The 20,636-nt window shown below is 40.1% G+C and overlaps 1 pseudogene; it reads right to left on the bottom strand.

Moving 5' to 3' along the window:
* The window catches only part of LOC117362941, an 88,443-nt pseudogene that overhangs the window by 10,958 nt on the left and 56,849 nt on the right, over window positions 1-20,636 (bottom strand).

Here is a 20,636-nt window from a genome sequence, read left to right as displayed (position 1 = left end):
TGTGAGTCTCTACCACATGCAAAGTAGGTAGCATTAGGGGCTCATGTACTGATGGGAAAATTAGTGTGTGGCCATTAATGGGAAAATAGAAAATTTGATCATTTTGCCAAATTTTGCCAAGACTCACCTAAGTGTTCACTAAGGTCACTTTTTACTGCAGTTGGTAAAAGGGTCTCTAAGTATCTGAACAATTAAGCAAAAGGAAAACATCAGGCAGAATAACTACAGTTTGTCATGCAAAAGAACAAACAAGCAAAAGATGCATATTGTAGTATTTCTCGAACAAGCATATTTATTTACAATGTTCCTATTACAGGCTAAACCATTATAAGGTCAGTTCTGATAAAAACGATTGCCTTTCTGTAGTGATAGTAGTAGGATCTGGTAACCCTGATTATTGTGATACATTAGTAATAGAAGGCCCTGGTGAAGCTGAGTCTTCTGGTGCAACACTATAGTGACAGACACTACTGAACTTGATCATTATGGGGGCAATTCTATTACCAGGTGTCAACAATTAGACTCTGAGAGGGCATGTGGTAAGGGCCTGTTCTATAAATGAACCTAGATGTCCAAGTGCCACTATAGAATATAGGTACACAATCCTTTATCCAAAATTCTGAAAAACAAACTTTTCAATGCTGGAAGTTCCCTGACGTGGCACATGCTGAAACCCCATGCAGGTAGGTATGTCTCTCCTTTTCTTTGTGCTCTTCAAGACAGATTTGTCTATGATTATTGAGGACTGGAACAATATCAAAGGTATAGATTCCCCTCAGGGTGGTGGTGAGAAGCTTAAAAGGAAGCGTTTATCACTGTCAATAGCACAGAAAGTTGAGATATTGTAGAAGCTTGATTAGGTGTAACTGTATATCAGCTAACTGAAGATTATGGTGTGGGAACTACAGCCATATAGCACTTAAAGAAACATAAAAATAAGTTCTTGAAGTTTTACAATGATAGTGATGACCAGAAATTAATGAAAAACAGGAATGCATTGCATAGGGGGAAAAATAAAGATTTGGACTGTGTGCTAATTGAGTGAAGAAGTGAACACATGCCATTAACTAGTTTGATGGTAATGAAGCAAGCTAAAAATACCATGAAGAACTGAACATTAAAGGTGAGTGTGAATATTCAGGAGGTTGGCTGCAGAAATTTAAAAAACATCATGGTGTTAAATATCTCAAAATCTGTGGTGAAAGAGCTTCTGCTGATTTTGTGAAGCACCTGAAAGTTATATTGACAAATTTGCCAAGATAATATCTGATGAAAACCTTAATCTTGAACAAATTTACAGCTCTCTACTGGTGCTATATTTCTAGAAAAACACTAACAGCAACTAATGAACAAACACTATCAGGTTTCAAGGACACAAAGGACAGGTCAACTGTTCTTACATGTACCAATGCTGCAGGTACATACAAATTAAAGTTAGTAGTGACTGGGAAAAGCCAGCATCCCAGATATTTCAAGGGTATACATCATATACAGGTAGACTATTATGCTAACAAGAGAGCATGGGTAACCAGAGAAATATTTACTGATTGGCTCAATAAACACTTTGTACCAACAGGAAGAACATACTGTTCAGAAGCTAGACTGGAAGAAAACTGTCATGTTATAGAAAATTGCCCTGCACACCCCCCTCAATAATCTCTTGTGAAAAAATAATGTTTTTGGCATCTATTTATCATCCAATGAGATGTCCTTAGTCTTGTGACCAAGGAATTTTATGTTCCATGAAGACCTAGTATAAAGACTTTCTGAATTGCATGATTGATGCAGTTAACAGAGGCATAAGAATCCAAGACTTCTTTAAAGAATTTAATCTTAAGGACACCATTTATATACTTGCTAATGCTTGTAAAGATGTAACTAAATCATTAAAAAATGCTTGCCATAGACTTTGGCTATCAATAATGTTTGATGAAAATAAACCTACAGACAAAAACTTTGAAGGTTTTCAAGTCAGTAATGAGAAACTGAGGATTTCAAACCTCATTGCTATGCCAAAATTCTATCATCTGAAAATATTAATAAGTTAGAGGCAGCTGGTATTAATGAAGTGCTGGATATTGACAATAATGCACCAATTGTGCATTCCTTGAGTGATGACAAGAATGCTGAAATGATTATAAATAAAGAAAAGCTTGAGGTTAATAGTAATGATCATGCCAACATTGTGAATATTACAGAAAAAAATCCCTATAAACGATATGGTGAAAATGTGTGATCGGTTAATTGCTGGCATGGAACACTGTGCATTTATCAATAAGCATGATATTATGGCTGCCTACTCAATCAAAGAGAGACTGCTTAAACAGAAACCTTTGTTAATTAGATAGATGACACTGGAAGAAGCCTTTAAAAAAGCTGCCTTTCTGTACCATCATCGGATAGCCAACTGCAGACTAAAGATGAGGCATGTTAAGCTTGATTTATGTTTGCAGTTATTGCTGCAGTCCCATCAGTATATGTTTGGCAGACCTGAGTTGACCAGCATTAAGCATTGTTTTGTGTGTGAAGTTTTATTGAATGGTTTACTTTGAAATATAAAAGTTTGGTGGCAATCTTATGACTTAATATACCCATTCCAAAATCTGAAAAAGTCAAAAATTCTGAACTATGCCTGGATTCAAGGATTTCAGATAAAGGATTGTGTACTAGCATAACTGGCTACCAAATTTAGGTGCTCCCACTTAACAAACATATACACAATTCCCACTGGGACTTATCAATGCCTTTGAATAGCTTTACTAATATTATTGATAAATACTTCAAAACACAAAAAGCTAATCACAAAATTTATACAATTTAATATATAATTTATTAATGAATTAAAGACTCTAAAACAATTAGCAGAAATCACTACAATCTTATTATATTACAAACATATATCACACAGACGGAGCCCACTAGTTCATCAAATTCATTTTTAATATATCATGTTGCAGTTCTATAAAATTTTCACCTGTCTAACCATATATTAGCAGCACCCAAATTCAATTGCACTTGATGTTTCTTATTGCAGCTATTCCTCAGTCGATTTGGTTTCCTTATTGCAAGTTGTTCTATATCATTCCATAATTCCACAGATCTTTCAAATATGCCCAATGATCACGCTCGACATGCTTCCGTGTTTCACCACAAGGGCATCTACAGGAGCTTAACTGGTTAAGCTCCCACTTCTTATTCTTCATTACACAAAAATGTCTAAAGGCAGCTCATACGGATAAGATATCCAAACCAGGATCCAACTGCAGTCACCCGCTGAAAAACTAATTGGGCTCTGTCTGTGTGATATATGTTTGTAATATGATGAGATTGTGGTGATTTATACTAATTGTTTTAGAGTCTTTAATTCATTAATATATGATATATTAAATTATATAAATTTTGTGATTAGCTTTTTGTGTTTTGAAGTACAGTACTCCCCCGATATTCGCGGGGGTTCCGTTCCAGGAACCCCGCGAATCTTGAAAAGCCACAAATACGGTTTTTCATGGGGGAGACTGCTTTGAAACGCTCCCTGTACTTTTTTTTTTTGGTCCGTTGGGTCCAGCGCTGTTGGTCGTTTGGCGATCTGCTCTCTGTGCCTGTTCTCTAGCTTCAGTGCTGCCTCGCGCTGCTAGCGGGACACCGTCAGATGCAAAGATACTCTGCTCTGCAGCAAAGTACAGCCGTCACGAGCCACTATCGCCGCCGGATGTAATTTTAAAATGCCCGCTCTTCATTCTTCCTTTTTCTGCCGCCATGGCTCTGCTTGCTCTGTTCTCTGGGACCAGCTCTGCCCGCTCTGCTCCCTGGGAACGAAGGCCGCAGCCGAAGTGAAGCACATACAGAGGCCACTTATTTAAAACTTCCGCCGCTCTTCCCCCACCTATCCCCGACTAGCTCCTTTATCTCCAGTCCTGCCCTGGTCCCCCAGAGTTGGTTTTAAAAGTACTGCTCTCTCCTTGTCAGTAGTTCATGGTCAGAAAATACCGCGAATGACCATGACCGCGAACCACCGACCGTGAACGACCGGGAGAACACTGTACTTAACAAACATAGAGATAGCGTAAGTACAATCACCTAACTAAAGCAGGAATGCATATAACTAACAGTAGTCTGTAAGTTATGTGCTTACTGTTAAGTGGGAGACACATCCATGTTCTGCCCATTCTCGTCTCCTTTGAAAACATATATTATCTTAAGCCAGTATTTGCAGAATAGCTCTCAGGTACTATATAAGCATTGAGGTGCATAATTGTGAACATACATAGGTAAATGTGTATGCTTAGATTACAGACTTGCCCATTATTTTTATGCCCTGGATTTCTAAGCGCAAGCTCATTTACATAGACAGGCAGCACCTTGTGGTTAAATGGCTTTCTCATGGTCATTAAAAGAGCTACAGTAATAAATCAAAGCAGGTATAGTTCTTTTTTTGTCCTGAATTTGCTACATCACAGCCTACAAGATTACAGCAACATCATAGAATGTAAGAAAACTGTGTTTCCGAATCAAAGACTCATGTTTTCATCATTAATCAACATCATTTTTGATCACAAAGGAGCTCATATCTCTTGCCTGAGGTCCTAATTTACACAAAACCCCATTTTGTATAACCAAAAAATTCACCTGCAAAGGTACAATTGTAATACAAAAGGCACATCAAAGACACAGTTGGTTTTGGAGATAAGGCATCAGCTATTATTTGAAATATTTAACCAAAGTGTTCAGGTTAAAAAATATTAAGTTCTCTCTGTACTTTCTCAGCAATAATATGCATAATTATGACCATCTGTATATTAAAAAAAGATTAGTGCAAACTGTTGGGTAAGTAGCTACAGTATATAGAAATACACAGTAAGGTCCAAATTCTATAAATGGCAATGCTAGTTAGGCGCCATTAGGTGTCCTAATGGCTCCATTTTTAATTGGTTTAAATGTCTTTAATTAACACGATAATTGATTGCATCATTTAAAAGCAATGGCACAGTAATCGTGACTATGGAAGCGCCTACTGACATCTAAGGGTAAAATAGGTCTGGTTAATGCCAAAGTACCCTTAGGCATCAGTAGGCGCCTTCTTAGGCGTGATTCTCATCACAGATAGGCACCGGAAATGTAAGTCTTGAAAACCCTGACCTATATTTCCAGCACCTTTCTGTGACATAGCTCTGATTCTATAAATGATGCCAATGTGTGATTGACACATGATTGGTGCCTCTTTTATGGGTGGCTGTCGATCATGTCACCATTTATAGAATCTGGGTCTAAGTGTGCTGATTATGAGGTAGCTGAAAGTTACATTGACAAATTTGCCAAGAGAATATCTGATGGCAATTGTGTTAACAGAAGAAAGTAGTGACATTGGAAATTCAATAGCCCCATGGCCCTGAAGAAGTGGTGGTTAAGCCATGAAACGCGGGTCTTCTTAGGGGGGATTGTTTATGCTTAACTTGTGCTCAGATGGTTGCTTTGAGTTTTTTGAGTGTAGCAGATTGAGCGTTTCAGAGGTTTTTTATGCTTATGATGTCTGCGAATTGAACTAAGTTTTCTGGCTCTCTCTGATCCTGAGGCTTCTTCCTCCATTTAAATTGCAAATTATTTAGCATTGGCGCGATTGAAAGTTTTGAATTATAGTGGAGCCATTTGGGGCAATTGACGATTTTTTTTTTTTTTGTTCCTCCACTCCACATTATTAATTATAGACCTTGTTGTTAAACATAAGTAGGTAGGAGCTATTGGTCACATTCTCTGAAATAATGTGTTCATTAGGAATGTTTTGTTTATAACATAAAATCATAAGGAAAGACATGCTAAGTCCATCATCCTCTTTCCTACATAGGCTAGTCTTTGTTGCAATCAAATTGTCAATGTTCTAGCACAAGTAATTTGGTCCCTTACTTGGTAGAGAGTTCCATAGGTACTAGCAACCATTGCAAGAACATCTGAACTGAATTTCTTCCAATGCAGTTGGTGCTGAGCAGTTGTAATAAAATCATGCATGTGAATATTCTACAGATCCCAAAATGTAAATGTTTCCTGTAGATCATTTTCAAAGGTGAACAGTAGCTCTCCAAAATTTACTCAGCTAATAATTTTTTATTGACGTTTCTTCTAGGAACTTATTCAGTCTTCTTTAATTCCCACTAAGCTGGTTGCCTTGATCATATCCTATAGCAACAGATTCCACAACTTAATTATACATTACTTAAAAAAAATAGTGTACAGGAGTGTATAGGAAGTTACTAGTTCCCTTTACCAACATTCTCTCACAGAGCCATAGGGCTGCAGGATGATTATTATTCAATTATAAAATACTTTTTATTTATTAAATCTGTTCTTTTCACAGGCTTGATAAACTTACTGTAACTTTCTTCTGAATATGTAAAGGGCATCTATAACAACTTTTGCAGAAATTGGTAGAGCTGAAACAGAGTTCTAGCCCAGATGTCCTGAACACTACAAAGACTAATGTCCAAAATGAATCTGCCTGTCCCTATGTTGCCTAAAATAATCATTGAGAATGACCCAGACTATTTATTAGTAATTTCAAGAGAACTGCTCTCATGGCTGGCTGGCCAGAAGCAATTTAGACTACCTATTTAGGAAATCTGTTAACCAAGCCAAGCTACATTCCAGATGCCAACCCAGATGGCTAGGCCACATATTTGCACTCTGGAAGTATGTCAGAAATGGTTCAGAGAAGGGGCCTTTCTACAACAGAAAATCCAAATTTCTTTTAGCTGAATTACAGAAGTTGCCTGAATATGGTTGCAGCTGGAAGTGAAACTACTACTAAAGGACAAGAGAAAAACACACAACACTAATCTAAGAGGCACAGAAACCCAAGATACCAAAAAACTATTCCAAATATTAAAATACCTAACAGACACCAAACCTTACACGAGCACGAACAATACTCCACCCCCCTTAACCACCCTCTTAGCAGAACACTTCAAGAACAAAATTACAAATGCCAGAGCCACCCTCAATTGTACCCCATCCCACCTAAATGAAATCACAGTTCATCCCACAGATAAAGAATCAACTGCAGCAGACAGAACATGGTCTCAATTCCCCAACATACAATGGTCTGAACTCAATAAACTCTACAAAAAGTATAGCCATGCATCCTGTGACCTCAACCACTGCCCACCATATCTCTTTACAACCTCCAGCACAAAATTCCGTACTCTACTTCTGCAATGGATACAAACCATGCTCACAGATGGCCTCTTCCCAACCTACCTCAGCGAAATCATCATCACCCCAATCCAAAAAGATCCAAAAGGACCAACAGACCTACCATCCAACTACAGACCCATTGCCTCAATACCTCTATATGTCAAACTGACAGAAGGACTAGTAGCCAAACTCCTCACCAACTATCTTGAAGACCACAATATACTTCACCCCACGCAATCTGGCTTCAGATCCAACTTCAGCACAGAGACATTTCTAGGCTCCCTCACTGACACTGCCAGACAACACCTCAGCACAGAAAAAAAAATGCTTCTCATACAACTGGACCTGACCACAACATTTGACCTGGTAGACCATAACATCCTACTGCAAATTTTGGATGCAATAGGTATCTCAGATAAAGTATACTCTTGGTTTGAAGGCTTCCTAAAATCCAGAACATACAGAGTAAAATCAGATAAAGAAAAAACTGAACCTTGGTCCAACCCCTGTGGCGTACCCCACTATCCCCTACTCTCTTCAACCTATACACTGCCTCTCTCGGAACTTACCTGGATAACCTAGGCATAACCACCTATAGTTATACAGATGACAAGACCGCCATGACAAACACGCTACACCAAACACTAGAAACAGTAGTGACCTGGATGAAAGATCACAAACTGAAACTCAACACAGACAAAACTAAATTCATACTCCTTGAAAAGTCCCAACCATAACCAACATAGAAATCAACTCAATCATATATCCCATTCAAACCACCATAAAATTACTAGGAATGACTATAGACAGATGCTGCACCATGCAACTGCAAATAAATAAAACAATACAGAAATCCTTCGCAGTAATGAGAAATCTAAGACAAGTCAGGAAATTCTTTGAAATAATACAATTCCAGCTTATAGTACAGTCTCTAATCCTAAATCTACTAGATTACTGCAACATCCTCTAATAAATGGCTCAAGAAAAGGAAAGCCGAAATCCAAACGGTCGATCAAGCATGGTCCCTACCAAAAAACACCATCACCGAAGCACTGAATCTTTACATTCCGCAGATACCCAAAGGAAGGAGAAACAAGAACAAAGGAGAACCACCTTGGCTATCTAAAGAGGTGAAGGTTGCAGTGAGGGAAAAGAGGAACTCATTTAAAAAATGGAAACGTGAAAAAACAACGGAGGCCTGGAATGGTCACAAGGTTGACCAGAAAAAGTGTCATAAGGCGGTAAGAGATGTCAAAAAGGTCTACGAGGAAAAGATAGCGCAAGAAGCCAAAAACTTCAAGCCCTTTTTTAGATATATAAAAGGGAAAAAACCAGCAAGAGAGGCAGTAGGCCCTCTCGACGACCAGGGAAGAAAAGGGTGTATCAAAGAAGACAAACAGATTGCAGATAGGCTAAATTCATTCTTTGCCTCTGTATTTACTAATGAGGACACCACAACAATACCAGAAACAAGGAGGGTATTCGAGGGAGACATAGAGGAAAGCCTTACCACAGTGAATGTGGATTTGGACAAAATATACTATCAGATTGACAAACTAAAAAGTGACAAATCCCCTGGACTGGATGGAATTCACCCAAGAGTATTAAAGGAGCTTAAGGTTGAAATTGGAGAACTATTACAAACCCTAGCTAACATGTCAATTAGAACTGGTCAAATACCGGACGACTGGAAGATAGCGAATGTCATCCCAATCTTCAAAAAAGGATGGAGAGGAGAACCTGGCAACTATAGACCTGTGAGTCTTACATCGGTTCCTAAGAAGATGGTTGAAGCACTAATCAAGGATAGCATAGTGCAAAACCTGGAAAATCATGACCTAATGAGAGCAAGTCAACACGGCTTCAGGAAGGGGAAATCATGCATGACAAATTTACTTCAATTTTTTGAGAAGGTGAACAAACAAATCGATAGCAGAGACCCAGTGGATATAATTTACTTGGACTTCCAGAAAGCGTTCGACAAGGTCCCGCATGCAAGGCTTATGAGGAAACTACAAAGCCACGGAATAGAAGGGGATGTACTCAGATGGATAGGCAAATGGCTAGAGAATAGATTGCAGAGGGTAAGCATTAATGGGAATTTCTCGGACTGGGAGAAGGTGATAAGCGGCGTACCCCAGGGCTCGGTTCTTGGGCCTATCTTATTCAATATCTTCATAAATGACCTGGAAGAGGGAACGACAAGTAATATAATCAAGTTTGCAGATGACACAAAACTATGTCGGGCAGTTGGGTCGCAAAAGGACAGCGAGGATCTCCAGAAAGATTTGAACCAGCTGGAGGATAGGGCGGAAAAGTGGCAGATGAAATTCAACATAGAAAAATGCAAAGTGATGCACCTGGGTAGGAAAAACAAGGAACATGAATATAAAATGTTAGGCGTAATATTGGGCAAAAGCGAACAAGAAAGGGACCTGGGGGTACTGATAGATAGGACCCTTAAGCCGTCGGCTCAATGCGCGGCGGCGGCAAAGAAGGCAAACAGGATGTTGGGCAAGATATAAAGAAGGGAATCACGAGTAGATCAGCAGACGTCATTTTGCCGCTTTACAGAGCAATGGTCAGACCACACTTGGAATACTGTATCCAACACTGGTCTCCATACCTAAAGAAGGATATAACCTTGCTAGAAAGGGTACAGAGGCGAGCCACGAGTAAAAGGAATGGATAATTTGAGCTACAAAGAACGCTTCGGAAAACTGGGACTGTTCTCCCTCGAAAAGAGGAGACTACGAGGGGATATGATAGAGACTTTCAAAATACTAAAAGAATTCGACAAAATAGAGCATGGAGCACCTTTATTCACATTGTCAAATGTGACACGAACAAGAGGTCATGGACTCAAACTGAGGGGCGGCAGGTCCAGGACAAATGTCAGGAAGTTCTGTTTCGCACAGCGAGTGGTGGACGCTTGGAATGCTCTCCCGGAGGAGGTTGTGACGGAGACTACCATTTTGGGATTCAAGGGCAAGTTGGATGCATACCTTCTGGAAAATCACATTGAGGGATACGGGTAATCAAGGTCTCCAACAGGAAGCACCTAGCTTGGCCTCCGCGTGTGCGGGTCGCCGGACTAGATGGACCTAGGGTCTGATCCGGTGAAGGCGTTTCTTATGTTCTATGTTCTTATGTTTATGTTCTTATGAGAAATCTAAGACAAGTCAGGAAATTCTTTGAAATAATACAATTCCAGATTATAGTAAAATCTCTAATCCTAAATCTACTAGATTACTGCAACATCCTCTACCTCCCCTGCCCTGCTACAATGACTAAGCAACGACAAACAATCCAAAATACAGCTCTAAGACTCATCTACTCATTGAGGAAACACAACCATATTACAGAAGCATACATTAACTCACATTGGCTACCAATCCAAAAAAGAATACTATTTAAATTCTAATGTATGTTATTTAAAACCTTAAACGGAGACAGCCCAACCTATCTGAACAACCGCCTCATCCAAACTACCTCAGTCAGACATAGAAAAACACACACCCCATTCACATACACCTCAATCAAAGAAGTAAAATGGAAAAAACTATACAACAGCCTCCTAGCCACTCAAGCAGCTAAACTAGATAACCAAATCTCCAATCTACTGATAACGACTCCAGACTACAAGATGTTCAGAAAAGAAATAAAAACTATACTCCAAGAAATTCCTGAAACACTCGTAACGTCATACTTACTGTCCTCCTCCCTCCATCTACTCTTCACCTCTTTAGAAATGACAAACGATCTTCCATTGTAACCACCTTTTTTAACTTTTTTGTAATCCACCTTCAACCGCAAGGTAATGGCGGAATAAAAATCTCTAATGTAATGTAATGTAATGTAATGTAATTCTCCTTGAAAGGTTTCTAAGATAATGGTTGAGATAACATCCCAGACTTACAATAGAGCAGTTTCTCTCAAACTTTTATAGCTCTGGCACACTAATGACCTTTTTTACAAAGCCACACGGCAATAGCCCCGAAGCCCTTTAAATCTCTATGGGCTTCAGGGCCTTTAGAGCAGCGCAACTGCTAGCACGGCTTTGTACAAGAGGCCATAAATGGAGCAAATGTGTTTTGTGGCACATTATGGCTGAAATTATAAAATTGCAAAACCAACAAAAAATTAAATTTGAGAGTTATTTATTTAAAGTTCTTTAAGCTATATATGGGCACATTGTAACAAAGAATGATGCGTGTCTGGGCAGTTGTATCCTTACACACACAGAAGCTCATAACATTAACAGACTCTATTCTATTCTAGTGCATACTTATGAAGGGAATTTTTAAAATTAAAATTCTGGAATCTCTCGTGGCACACACAGAATCTCTTTGGGGCACTCTACTGTGCCGTGGCACACAGTTTGAGAGACACTGCACTAGAGAGTGCTTTGGAGGTAGCAGAACTAAACTTCCTCACTTGTTTCAGAGGTGGAGAAAAGGGACCTTTTGCAAGAGAAGCTTGAGCTAATGTGTTAGTGGTAAATGGGACACTTATAGGTGACCAAATCTCCACTAAGATTGGTCTCCCCTATTTTAGAATGAAATGTGATTTATCATATTGGATAGACAAGTGTGTCCTAGAAGGTGAAGAGACAGATTAGTACCTCAACCCTATCATAGACAAGTAATTCAACTGGCCCACGGTCATTTGTTAGGGGGCCACTTGGGGGAAGAGAAAACCTGGGAGTGCATCATGGCCCAATTTTTTTTAGCCAAGGTTGTATAAACAGGTACTGCCAATTTTGCCTGACCTGCCAGTTGAACAGCTCTTCAATGGTTCCACCTGCTCCTCTTGTGCTTGTGTCCATTAACAGAGTAAAACTGGAGCAAACCACACAAGCAAAAAGTATATTATCATTGATCCTGGAGTAGTAGTTTTACAGTGTCCATATCAGATTCTTGAAGCCTGGTGACATGTAGTAACTAAGGAAGTTGAAGAGATGCTGAGAAATGGGTGTCAAAGAATCTACAAGCTATCACTCATTCCCCATGGTACTGGTTCCTTAGTCAGAAGGTTATAGTTCCTTCTGCACTGTCTTCCAAAAGATTAACACAGTTTCCAAACTTGAAGCATATCTAATTCCTAGAGTGGATGATTTAACTGAAAGGCTTAAAGGAGGCCTAGTTAATTTCAACACTTGACATGACCAATGGGTAATGACACATGCCCTTTATTCCAGCTACCAAGGAAAAGACTTTTCCTCAGGGGTTGTTCTAGTTTACAGTGCTGCCCTTCTGCCTTTATGAGGTGCCCTCTATGTTTTATTTATTTATTTATATACTACCTAACAACGGTGGTTGTCTAAGCGGTTTACATCCAGGTACTCAAACATTTTCCCTGTCTGTCCTGGCAGATTGGTTGACTACCTACAGTATTGACACCCATGGTGATTAGGCTGCCACATAACTGGATGACATTTGTCATCTACAAGATGACCCATTTGATTCTGAGAACATCAAAGATGACATCAGATCCACAGAAGTATGTCCTAGGAGGAAAGCAAGTGCATTGCCAGGGGTTCCATTGGAAACAGTCAAGAGAGACCCTTGCTCACATAACTTTAGGTGTCTATTCCTTACTCTGAGAAGCAAGTTCATACATTCCTGCACCTAGTGGATTTTTCCAGGTGATCATTCTACATATTGCTAAGAAGGTGGAGCTGTTGATTTGCTTTCTGCAGAAAGCAGCTTCAGATCAGTCTGCTGTTCTTCTGAGTTGGATTCCACCTTCCAAAGTTTCAAAAATGTCCTCTGCCATGAGCCAGTTCTGATCATCCCTGACATCAGTCAACCATTTGTGGAACAAACCGATGCATCTGATTGGATCCTTAGTGTTGCGCTGGTCCAAGACGTTGATGGGGAAGAACACCCGGTGACTCTCATGAGTTGAAAATTGTTTCCTTCTGAGAACTATGCTATAGTTGAGATGGAAGCCCTGGTTGTCAAGCGGACACTGGAAATGTTCTAATACTCTTTTCCAGGGTATCTCTTTACTCTGTTAACGGACTATGTGCCCTTCAAGTGGCTGACCTGCCATAAGGAATCCCAACAACTAATACATAAGATGGTTCCTGGGACTATAGCCCTTCAAGTTTGATATACAATATATCACCATGCTGACTTCCTCTCTCAAGAGATAGACCAGTTAATACAGGTGCTGAATAGGGCTTGGTTGAACTGTGAGGGAGGCTATGTGATGGAATATATATGAAGTTTCTTGCTCCCTTTAACAGTACTTTCTCACATCAAATCTTGTAGTATAGAGCAGACAGGGAATGGCTCAGTCAAGGCAGTTCAGGAAAGGTATGGTTCAGATAAAAACTCTGAGCACAGGCAAACCAGAGAAACCCACAGAAGACAAGAGTAGACCTCTAACATAGGACTCCGCCACAGATGTGCAAGCAGCAGAAGCTTAATATAGGTAGGCCAAATTTTACCTTGGAACCTTGTGAAATTCTAAGCTGGAGGTCAGGCAAGGACAAAGACTAGTGTGCACTAAGACTGAAAATCCTTTCAGGAGCATGGCTGCAGGGAAATTATTTATTGAATTCCAAGAGACTTATTCTTAAGTTTTTCAAGCCTATGAAGAGAACATGACATAACTTTCTTTTGAATACAAATAATGCTTTGTTTACTTTCACTTCTCTGAATAGCTGTGTCTGAAGCTTCCAAGCTCAAAGCCCCACCCTCACTCATGCTGCTACAATGGGTAATTAAATAAAAGTCATCTATATTTAGGCACCAAGAATTAGTCTGCAAAGTACAAAGTCTATAACAACATTTCAAGCCTCTGCTAAGGATGTGCAGACTATTAGCATCCCTGTTCCTTACAACACCATCCTCAACTGAGAAACTGTCATTCAACCAACTTCCTCTGATGCTCTGGCAGAGGGGAGCACTGGAACTCTGGCCCCTATGAAATGTTGTATGTATACATGATTTAGACAATGAGGTTTTGACTGTGTGCTATTGTTTCCTATCTACAGCTAATGCTACAACCTCAGATAGGGATTAGCCAGGGTGATACCAGTTCAGCCGATTACTGATAAGACCTACAAGAGCGATGGAACAAAGTGAGTTATTCAAGCAGCTTAGGAGGTGTTCCATTAGGAGCAAGCTGAATGCATTGTACTATATAGGGGGCTAATGAGAAACATGATGGCAGATAAAGGCCTAGAAGAGGAGCCCATCTCACCATCATCACCCTAGCTTGACCATCTGGCACAGCTGAAGATTACTCAAGAGCAGATACACAGGGTGGACATCAAGTAGATTGAAGCATAGACCAACTATCTCACTTCAGTTTCTGGCATAGAACAGAAGGCTTCTTGCTCAGTAGGATATGAAGCTGGCCCTAGAAGAATGGGAAATGGAACTGAAAGAAAGGTTGCTGACTCAGTTGGATTAACTGTTTTAAGTGGTAAAATGCCTGCAGAAAGGAGTAGGATCCTTACAACAAGTGGGTGGGCCATGGCGTGATCTAGGCCAACTACATACTAGCAATCCCATTACCATAGAATATCTGAGAACACTTGTGCTAAAACTATAACCAGCTTTGGTCATTTTACCAAGGCTCCCTCTGAGGTCACTACCATCCAGGACTGACTTAAAGTATGAGCCAGTGAGACACTCAAGTTGAAGGGAACTAAAAGCCTACTTATGCTGGGACTGAATCAAGAGGGCCTATGCTGAGGCTGGGGCAAAAAAGACTGATGCTGTGTCTGGACGTGAACAAGAGAGCTGCAACTTCCATTTGCTGCCTTCAGCCCCTGTATAAACCAGAAGTTATGTTGTGTGTGTGTATGTATGGGGGGGGGGGGAGGATGTAATAAAGGGATAGCTTCAGGGCCAGCACAAGCAGTGTTATGTGAATCATTATCACTGCCGTCACCTCTAAAGAAGAGAAACATATTTAAAAATAAACAAGGGAGCTGCCAGATCATCCTGTTGGAACTGCTGGAGAGTGAGGAAACTGCTTATGTCCCATCCAGTCTCGTCTGCAGAATTTCTTGTGTCATAGACACAAAGATGGTAGCAGTGCTTACTCACTGTGCCAGAAGATCTGTTGTGCCCATGGTGCTGAGCAAATCCATTGCTCCTAAGTTCTGTGCTCTCCCTTAAGCTCTAGTCAGAATTTCCCTACCACCAGTCTGAATATAGCCAGTTCGCATTGCCGGGGTCTACAATGGGTTATCAAAAGCCTGGTAGCCTCTCTTCCCTATAAGCTTAAGTAATATGAGTCCAAAACAGCAGAAAGCATAACTTGAGAGAGCTTCTCACAATATTATTTACTCAGCAACTATCTTGGATCTTAGATTTTTAATAGATCTCATATTAGCTGCTGCTAATCCAAGGAACCTGGACACATAGGCAAATCTGCTGCAATAAGCCCAGGTGCATTGCAGTTAATAATCTTGAAAATTAATAAAAGAATCATAACAACAGAAAAATGGAAATGAAATCCTGGAAGAGGACATAAAACAAAAATAAGAGGAACTGGTAAGGAATTACAAATCAATCAATATTCAGTCCATAGTGGTCAGTGCTTTTTAAACAAGAATTATGAAAAATGGAAATGATTTGGTTAAAATCAGGCTCTTAGCCTGCCTCAGGGGTCTTTTGAACAATCATACAAATTTTCTTTTTCTTTTGTCCCAAACTTTCATTGAACTATTTTCAGTACTTCACGGGAGCAAATCTTGTCCTCCTCTATTCAAACTTTCGGAAAGACTGTGCAAGCATCCCTCTGGCTAGACTACAAGAAAAAGGTACGGGGGGGGGGAGATCTGGGTGGGCTTGGGGGAGATCAGAGTGGGGGCATGTTTTCAGGGCGGTTTCCGGCAACACATAATGGACATTCCTTCTGATGATGATCTTAGGGGTAAGGGGATTCTGGCAGGAAGGATTGAGCATCCCTCCTGCTGTTGATCTTAGGAGGGAGTTCCAGCAGGAGGGACTGTGCATCTCTCTTGCTGTTGATCTTTAGGGGGTTACGGGAGAAGGGACTTTGCAGCAGGAAGAATTGGGCACTCCTCCTGCCGCAGACATTCGGGAAGGGTTTTTGGGGTTCCGGCAGGAGGGACTAGGCATCCCTTCTGCTGGCCGACTTCACAACTAGAGGGTTTCCTGCCACAGCCACTGAGCTGATCGCAGCAGGGAGATTTCCATGCTGCGATCAGCTCATCAGCAGTGCGATTCTCTAACCGGTACCTGTGACATGGACGCTGGTTAGAGAATTGGGGTGGTTAGACGGGATAGATGCCTGTCTGTCAGAACAGATGCAATTCTATATAGGATGCCTGTATGCGATTCTCAAAATCCATTTAGGCAGCTGCTGAGATCAGGCATCCTATACAGAATCCAGCCCTGAATCCCTCCAACAAACAACTAAAGTCTACACAACATAAAAAGACATGGTCAATGTATGACATTCTGCTGAACAATTAAATTCCAAGACCAGGGGCTCCTTTTACTAAGGTGCGCTAGCGGCTTTAGTGCGCGCTACAATGCCGTGCGCACGAAACGTTAACGCTTCCATAGAGCTTGCATTTTTTGTTTAGCACGTGGTTTGCAAGCGCTAATCTTAAGCGCGTGCTAAAAATGCTAGCGCACCTTAGTAAAATGAGCCCAAGAACATCAAAGCTCTGGTCTGCCTTTAGCCTGATATTTTTGGCCATAACTAATAACATTGACTCTGCGCTGTAATTTGGTCAATAACCAGACCATGCAGGAAGCAGAGGCTGAATTTAGATAAGTTGAAAATTGAATCAACATTAACTTTTCTAAAACCTCATTTGAATATGAAAGGTTGGAGATGGGTCTAAACTCAGTTAATTAGTGAACACATATGGTCCCTTTCATTAAAATGGATATGACAATTGCCTGCTTTAAGACCGCTGGTACAATATCATCAGACTCAGGCAAGCTTATCAAGGGAGCTGCATGCATAGATAATTGATCTACCACTGTCTCTAAACAGTATGCTGGGACAAAATCTAACAATGCAGCTAAAAGAATGAATCTCCTACATTGTATGTTACCTCTCTAAGTGATAAATTGTATAAAAGGAAGCCCGAGAGGACTTCCACATCCTTCCCACATCTTTCTCATTCTCCACTGGATACTGAACTTTGTTGGATTCACTACATCCATACAAAACTCTAAATCTACTTCCTTATTATCAACTAAAAACTCATCTGTGTTAATGTCAGCTTCCATGATTGTCATAACTATGCTATTTTCTGTCTTCGGGCAGAATACTACTAGGCTGCACTTCCACAACTCCCTGCAATGTTAGCCATAATTGATCAACTTGGCCCTGCGAGTATTGAGAAAAGCCATTTCTAAAAATATTCTGCTGTCATCAGAAGAATCGCTTTCACTCTTCCCAACTAAAGTTGAAAGTAGTGCAAAGATCTGCTGTGGCTTGCCAGAAACCTCTAATTTGCTGTCAATGTAACCCTTTTTACTTACTAAAATATGCTATCGCACTAATTAAGTTCTCTACAATATCTCTGTTCAAGGGCTCTTTCAATTTATACCATTTTATCTCTAGATGTCTAAGTTGTTGTCTCATCATTTAGCCCTGCAGGGAGCCCATATACTATTCTGCATGTGAGAAGTACACACTGATTTGTCCACTAAAAACAGCATTAGACAGGCCCTTCATAATTTCAATCCATAAAAATATACCCCTCTTGAAAGGACTCAAATTCAACAGGAGGCTACTTAATGCCAATCTACCAACTTCTTCAAACTTACTTATCCTTATCATTATTAAAAATTTCTATACCACATATTTTAACAAATGTCTTTTCAAGTGGTCTACTAAAATACATTCATAAATTCCAAAGCAATCAAATGTTTATTTTTCAATTTCTTTTCTTGATTGACTTTGTTAAGATATGTAACAATTCTTAAAGCACAATTCACAAAATAATAATCTGACCAGGATATACGGCCTCTTTTACAAAGCCGCGCTAGTGGCTGCGCTGCGCTAATGGCCCTGAAGCCCATAGAGATTTAAAGGGCTTCGGGGCTGTTGCCACGCGGCAGCCGCTAGCACGGCTTTGTAAAAGAGGCCGATAGTCTCTGGCTCCTGTGTCTCAAAAGACAATACAAATGTTTCATGTGAAGATCCTTGACTAAACTACCCTAAGGGAAATTCAAGTTTCCGATTAATTGCATAAAATGTAACTCATTACACTTTTGTAACTTATTAAGAGATATATTACAATCCCCCAGGATCAGTAGATATTCATATTGTAAAGGAAACTGCAAAACAAAATCAGTAAAAGATTCAAAACAGCCATCATTAAACCTAGCTGAATTACAGGCAAATTGAGCATTAATATAGAAGACAATCTGAAATTGAAAATATCATGCATTACTGGAAGCTAATTTTACTACAGGGGACAATTATACAGGGTGTCCACAAAAACACTCCTTGATTTTAAATGGTTACAAAACCAAAATTTATTGGAATATTATTTCACCTTTGAAGCTACAGTTTCATCAACTCATAAAGTTTCATATGGTATCTGTTGATTACTTATACTCGATATGCGCCCCACCTGTTACTCGGCAAACATCGATGCGATAATCGAGCTCGGACCAGACTCTCCAAAGCATATCCAGCGTGATTGTGTTTATAGCTTCAGTGATGCGTTCCTGCAGATCATCCATAGTTGCGGGTTGTGGAGGTACATACCCCCAAAAGAAAAAGTCACAAACAGTAATGTCCGGTGATCTCGGGGGCCACTTGAGGATCACCTGGTCATTTTGTAGTGTTTCATTGTCAGAAGGTTGTACTATGTGGTGTGGCAGTATACAAAAATAAAATAACAATTATTATTATTCTGCACCAGTTGCTGCTTATAAGGGTAAAAATGCAAATGATTGTGTAAGATCTTGCTAACCATGCTTTTTGGGACTTGTATTTGCTGTCATCTTATTTCTAAACATATTCTAATAAGTTTTGATTTTGTAACCATTTGAAATCAAGGAGTGTGTTTGTGGGCACCCTGTATAACTGTGCACCTCCATTTAGGTGCTCCAAGGCCAGATGATAGATCAAATCTAATCTAGTCTTCACAGTTATATTCTTTCAAATCTCTGATGAGTCCAAGGTGGATCACATACAATAACAAGCCAGCACAAGAACAGAGAGAACAAATATGATTCAAAAGTATTTAAAAGGACAAGGGAGGAGAGATGCTGGACCTGTGGAAGAGGGAAGGAAGATGTGTTCTATAATGGAACCTAGGCACCTAGTTTTCTTTGGAGCTCGGACTCAGGAGGACTGCGAAAAATTGCAAAGGGACTTGAACAAACTAGGGGAATGGGCGACGAGATGGCAGATGAAGTTCAACGTTGAGAAATGTAAATATTGCATGTGGGAAGCAGAAACCTGAGGTACAACTATGCGATGGGAGGGATGTTATTGAATGAGAGTACCCAAGAAAAGGACTTGGGGGTAATGGTGGACATGACAATGAAGCCAATGGCACAGTGCGCAGCGGCCGCTAAGAGAGCGAATAGAATGCTAGGTATAATCAAGAAGGGTATTACTACCAGAACGAATGAAGTTATCCTGCCATTGTATCGGGCGATGGTGCGTCCGCATCTGGAGTACTACGTCCAATATTGGTTGCCGTACCTTAAGAAGGATATGGTGATACTCGAGAGGGTTCAGAGGAGAACGACACGTCTGATAAAAGGGATGGAAAATCTTTCATACGCTGAGAGATTGGAGAAACTGGGTCTCTTTTCCCTGGAGAAGAGGAGATTTAGAGGGGATATGATAGAGACTTACAAGATCATGAAGGGCATAGAGAGAGAGTATAGAGGGACAGATTCTTCAAACTTTCAAAACATAAATGAACAAGAGGGCATTCGTAAAAGTTCAAAACATAAATGAACAAGAGGGCATTCGTAAAAGTTGAAAGGGGACAGATTCAAAACAAATGCTAGGAAGTTCTTTACTCAATGTGTGGTGGACACCTAGAATGCGCTTCCAGAGGATGTAACAGGGCAGAGTATGTTACTGGCGTTTAAGAAAGGATTGGACAATTTCCTGCTGGAAAAGGGGATAGAATGGTATAGATAGAGGATTACTGCACAAGTCGCTGCTGGGCGCGATGGACTTCAGGTCTGACCCAGCGGAGGCATTGCTTATGTTCTTATGTTGTAAAATACTAGTGAAATTTGATATCACAGGGCTGGTAACCTGCGACCAATGGGCCTGTGACCGGTAGCCATTGAATTTTGTGCATCCCTCGAGACCACGGGAAACATACTGTACATAGAAAACATCATTAGCCAGAGTTTGGGCTATTTTCAATTCTTTATTTTATAAAAATATTTAGAATAGCCACTCTAGATTTTTAGTTACATTTTTATTATGTTTTAGATATTTTCATTTTTTCGTTAAAT

Source organism: Geotrypetes seraphini, chromosome 6 (genome assembly GCF_902459505.1).
Source record: "Geotrypetes seraphini chromosome 6, aGeoSer1.1, whole genome shotgun sequence".
Taxonomy (NCBI): domain Eukaryota; kingdom Metazoa; phylum Chordata; class Amphibia; order Gymnophiona; family Dermophiidae; genus Geotrypetes; species Geotrypetes seraphini.
Note: the sequence above shows the minus strand (reverse complement) of the source record. Positions and strands in the feature narration are given on the sequence as shown.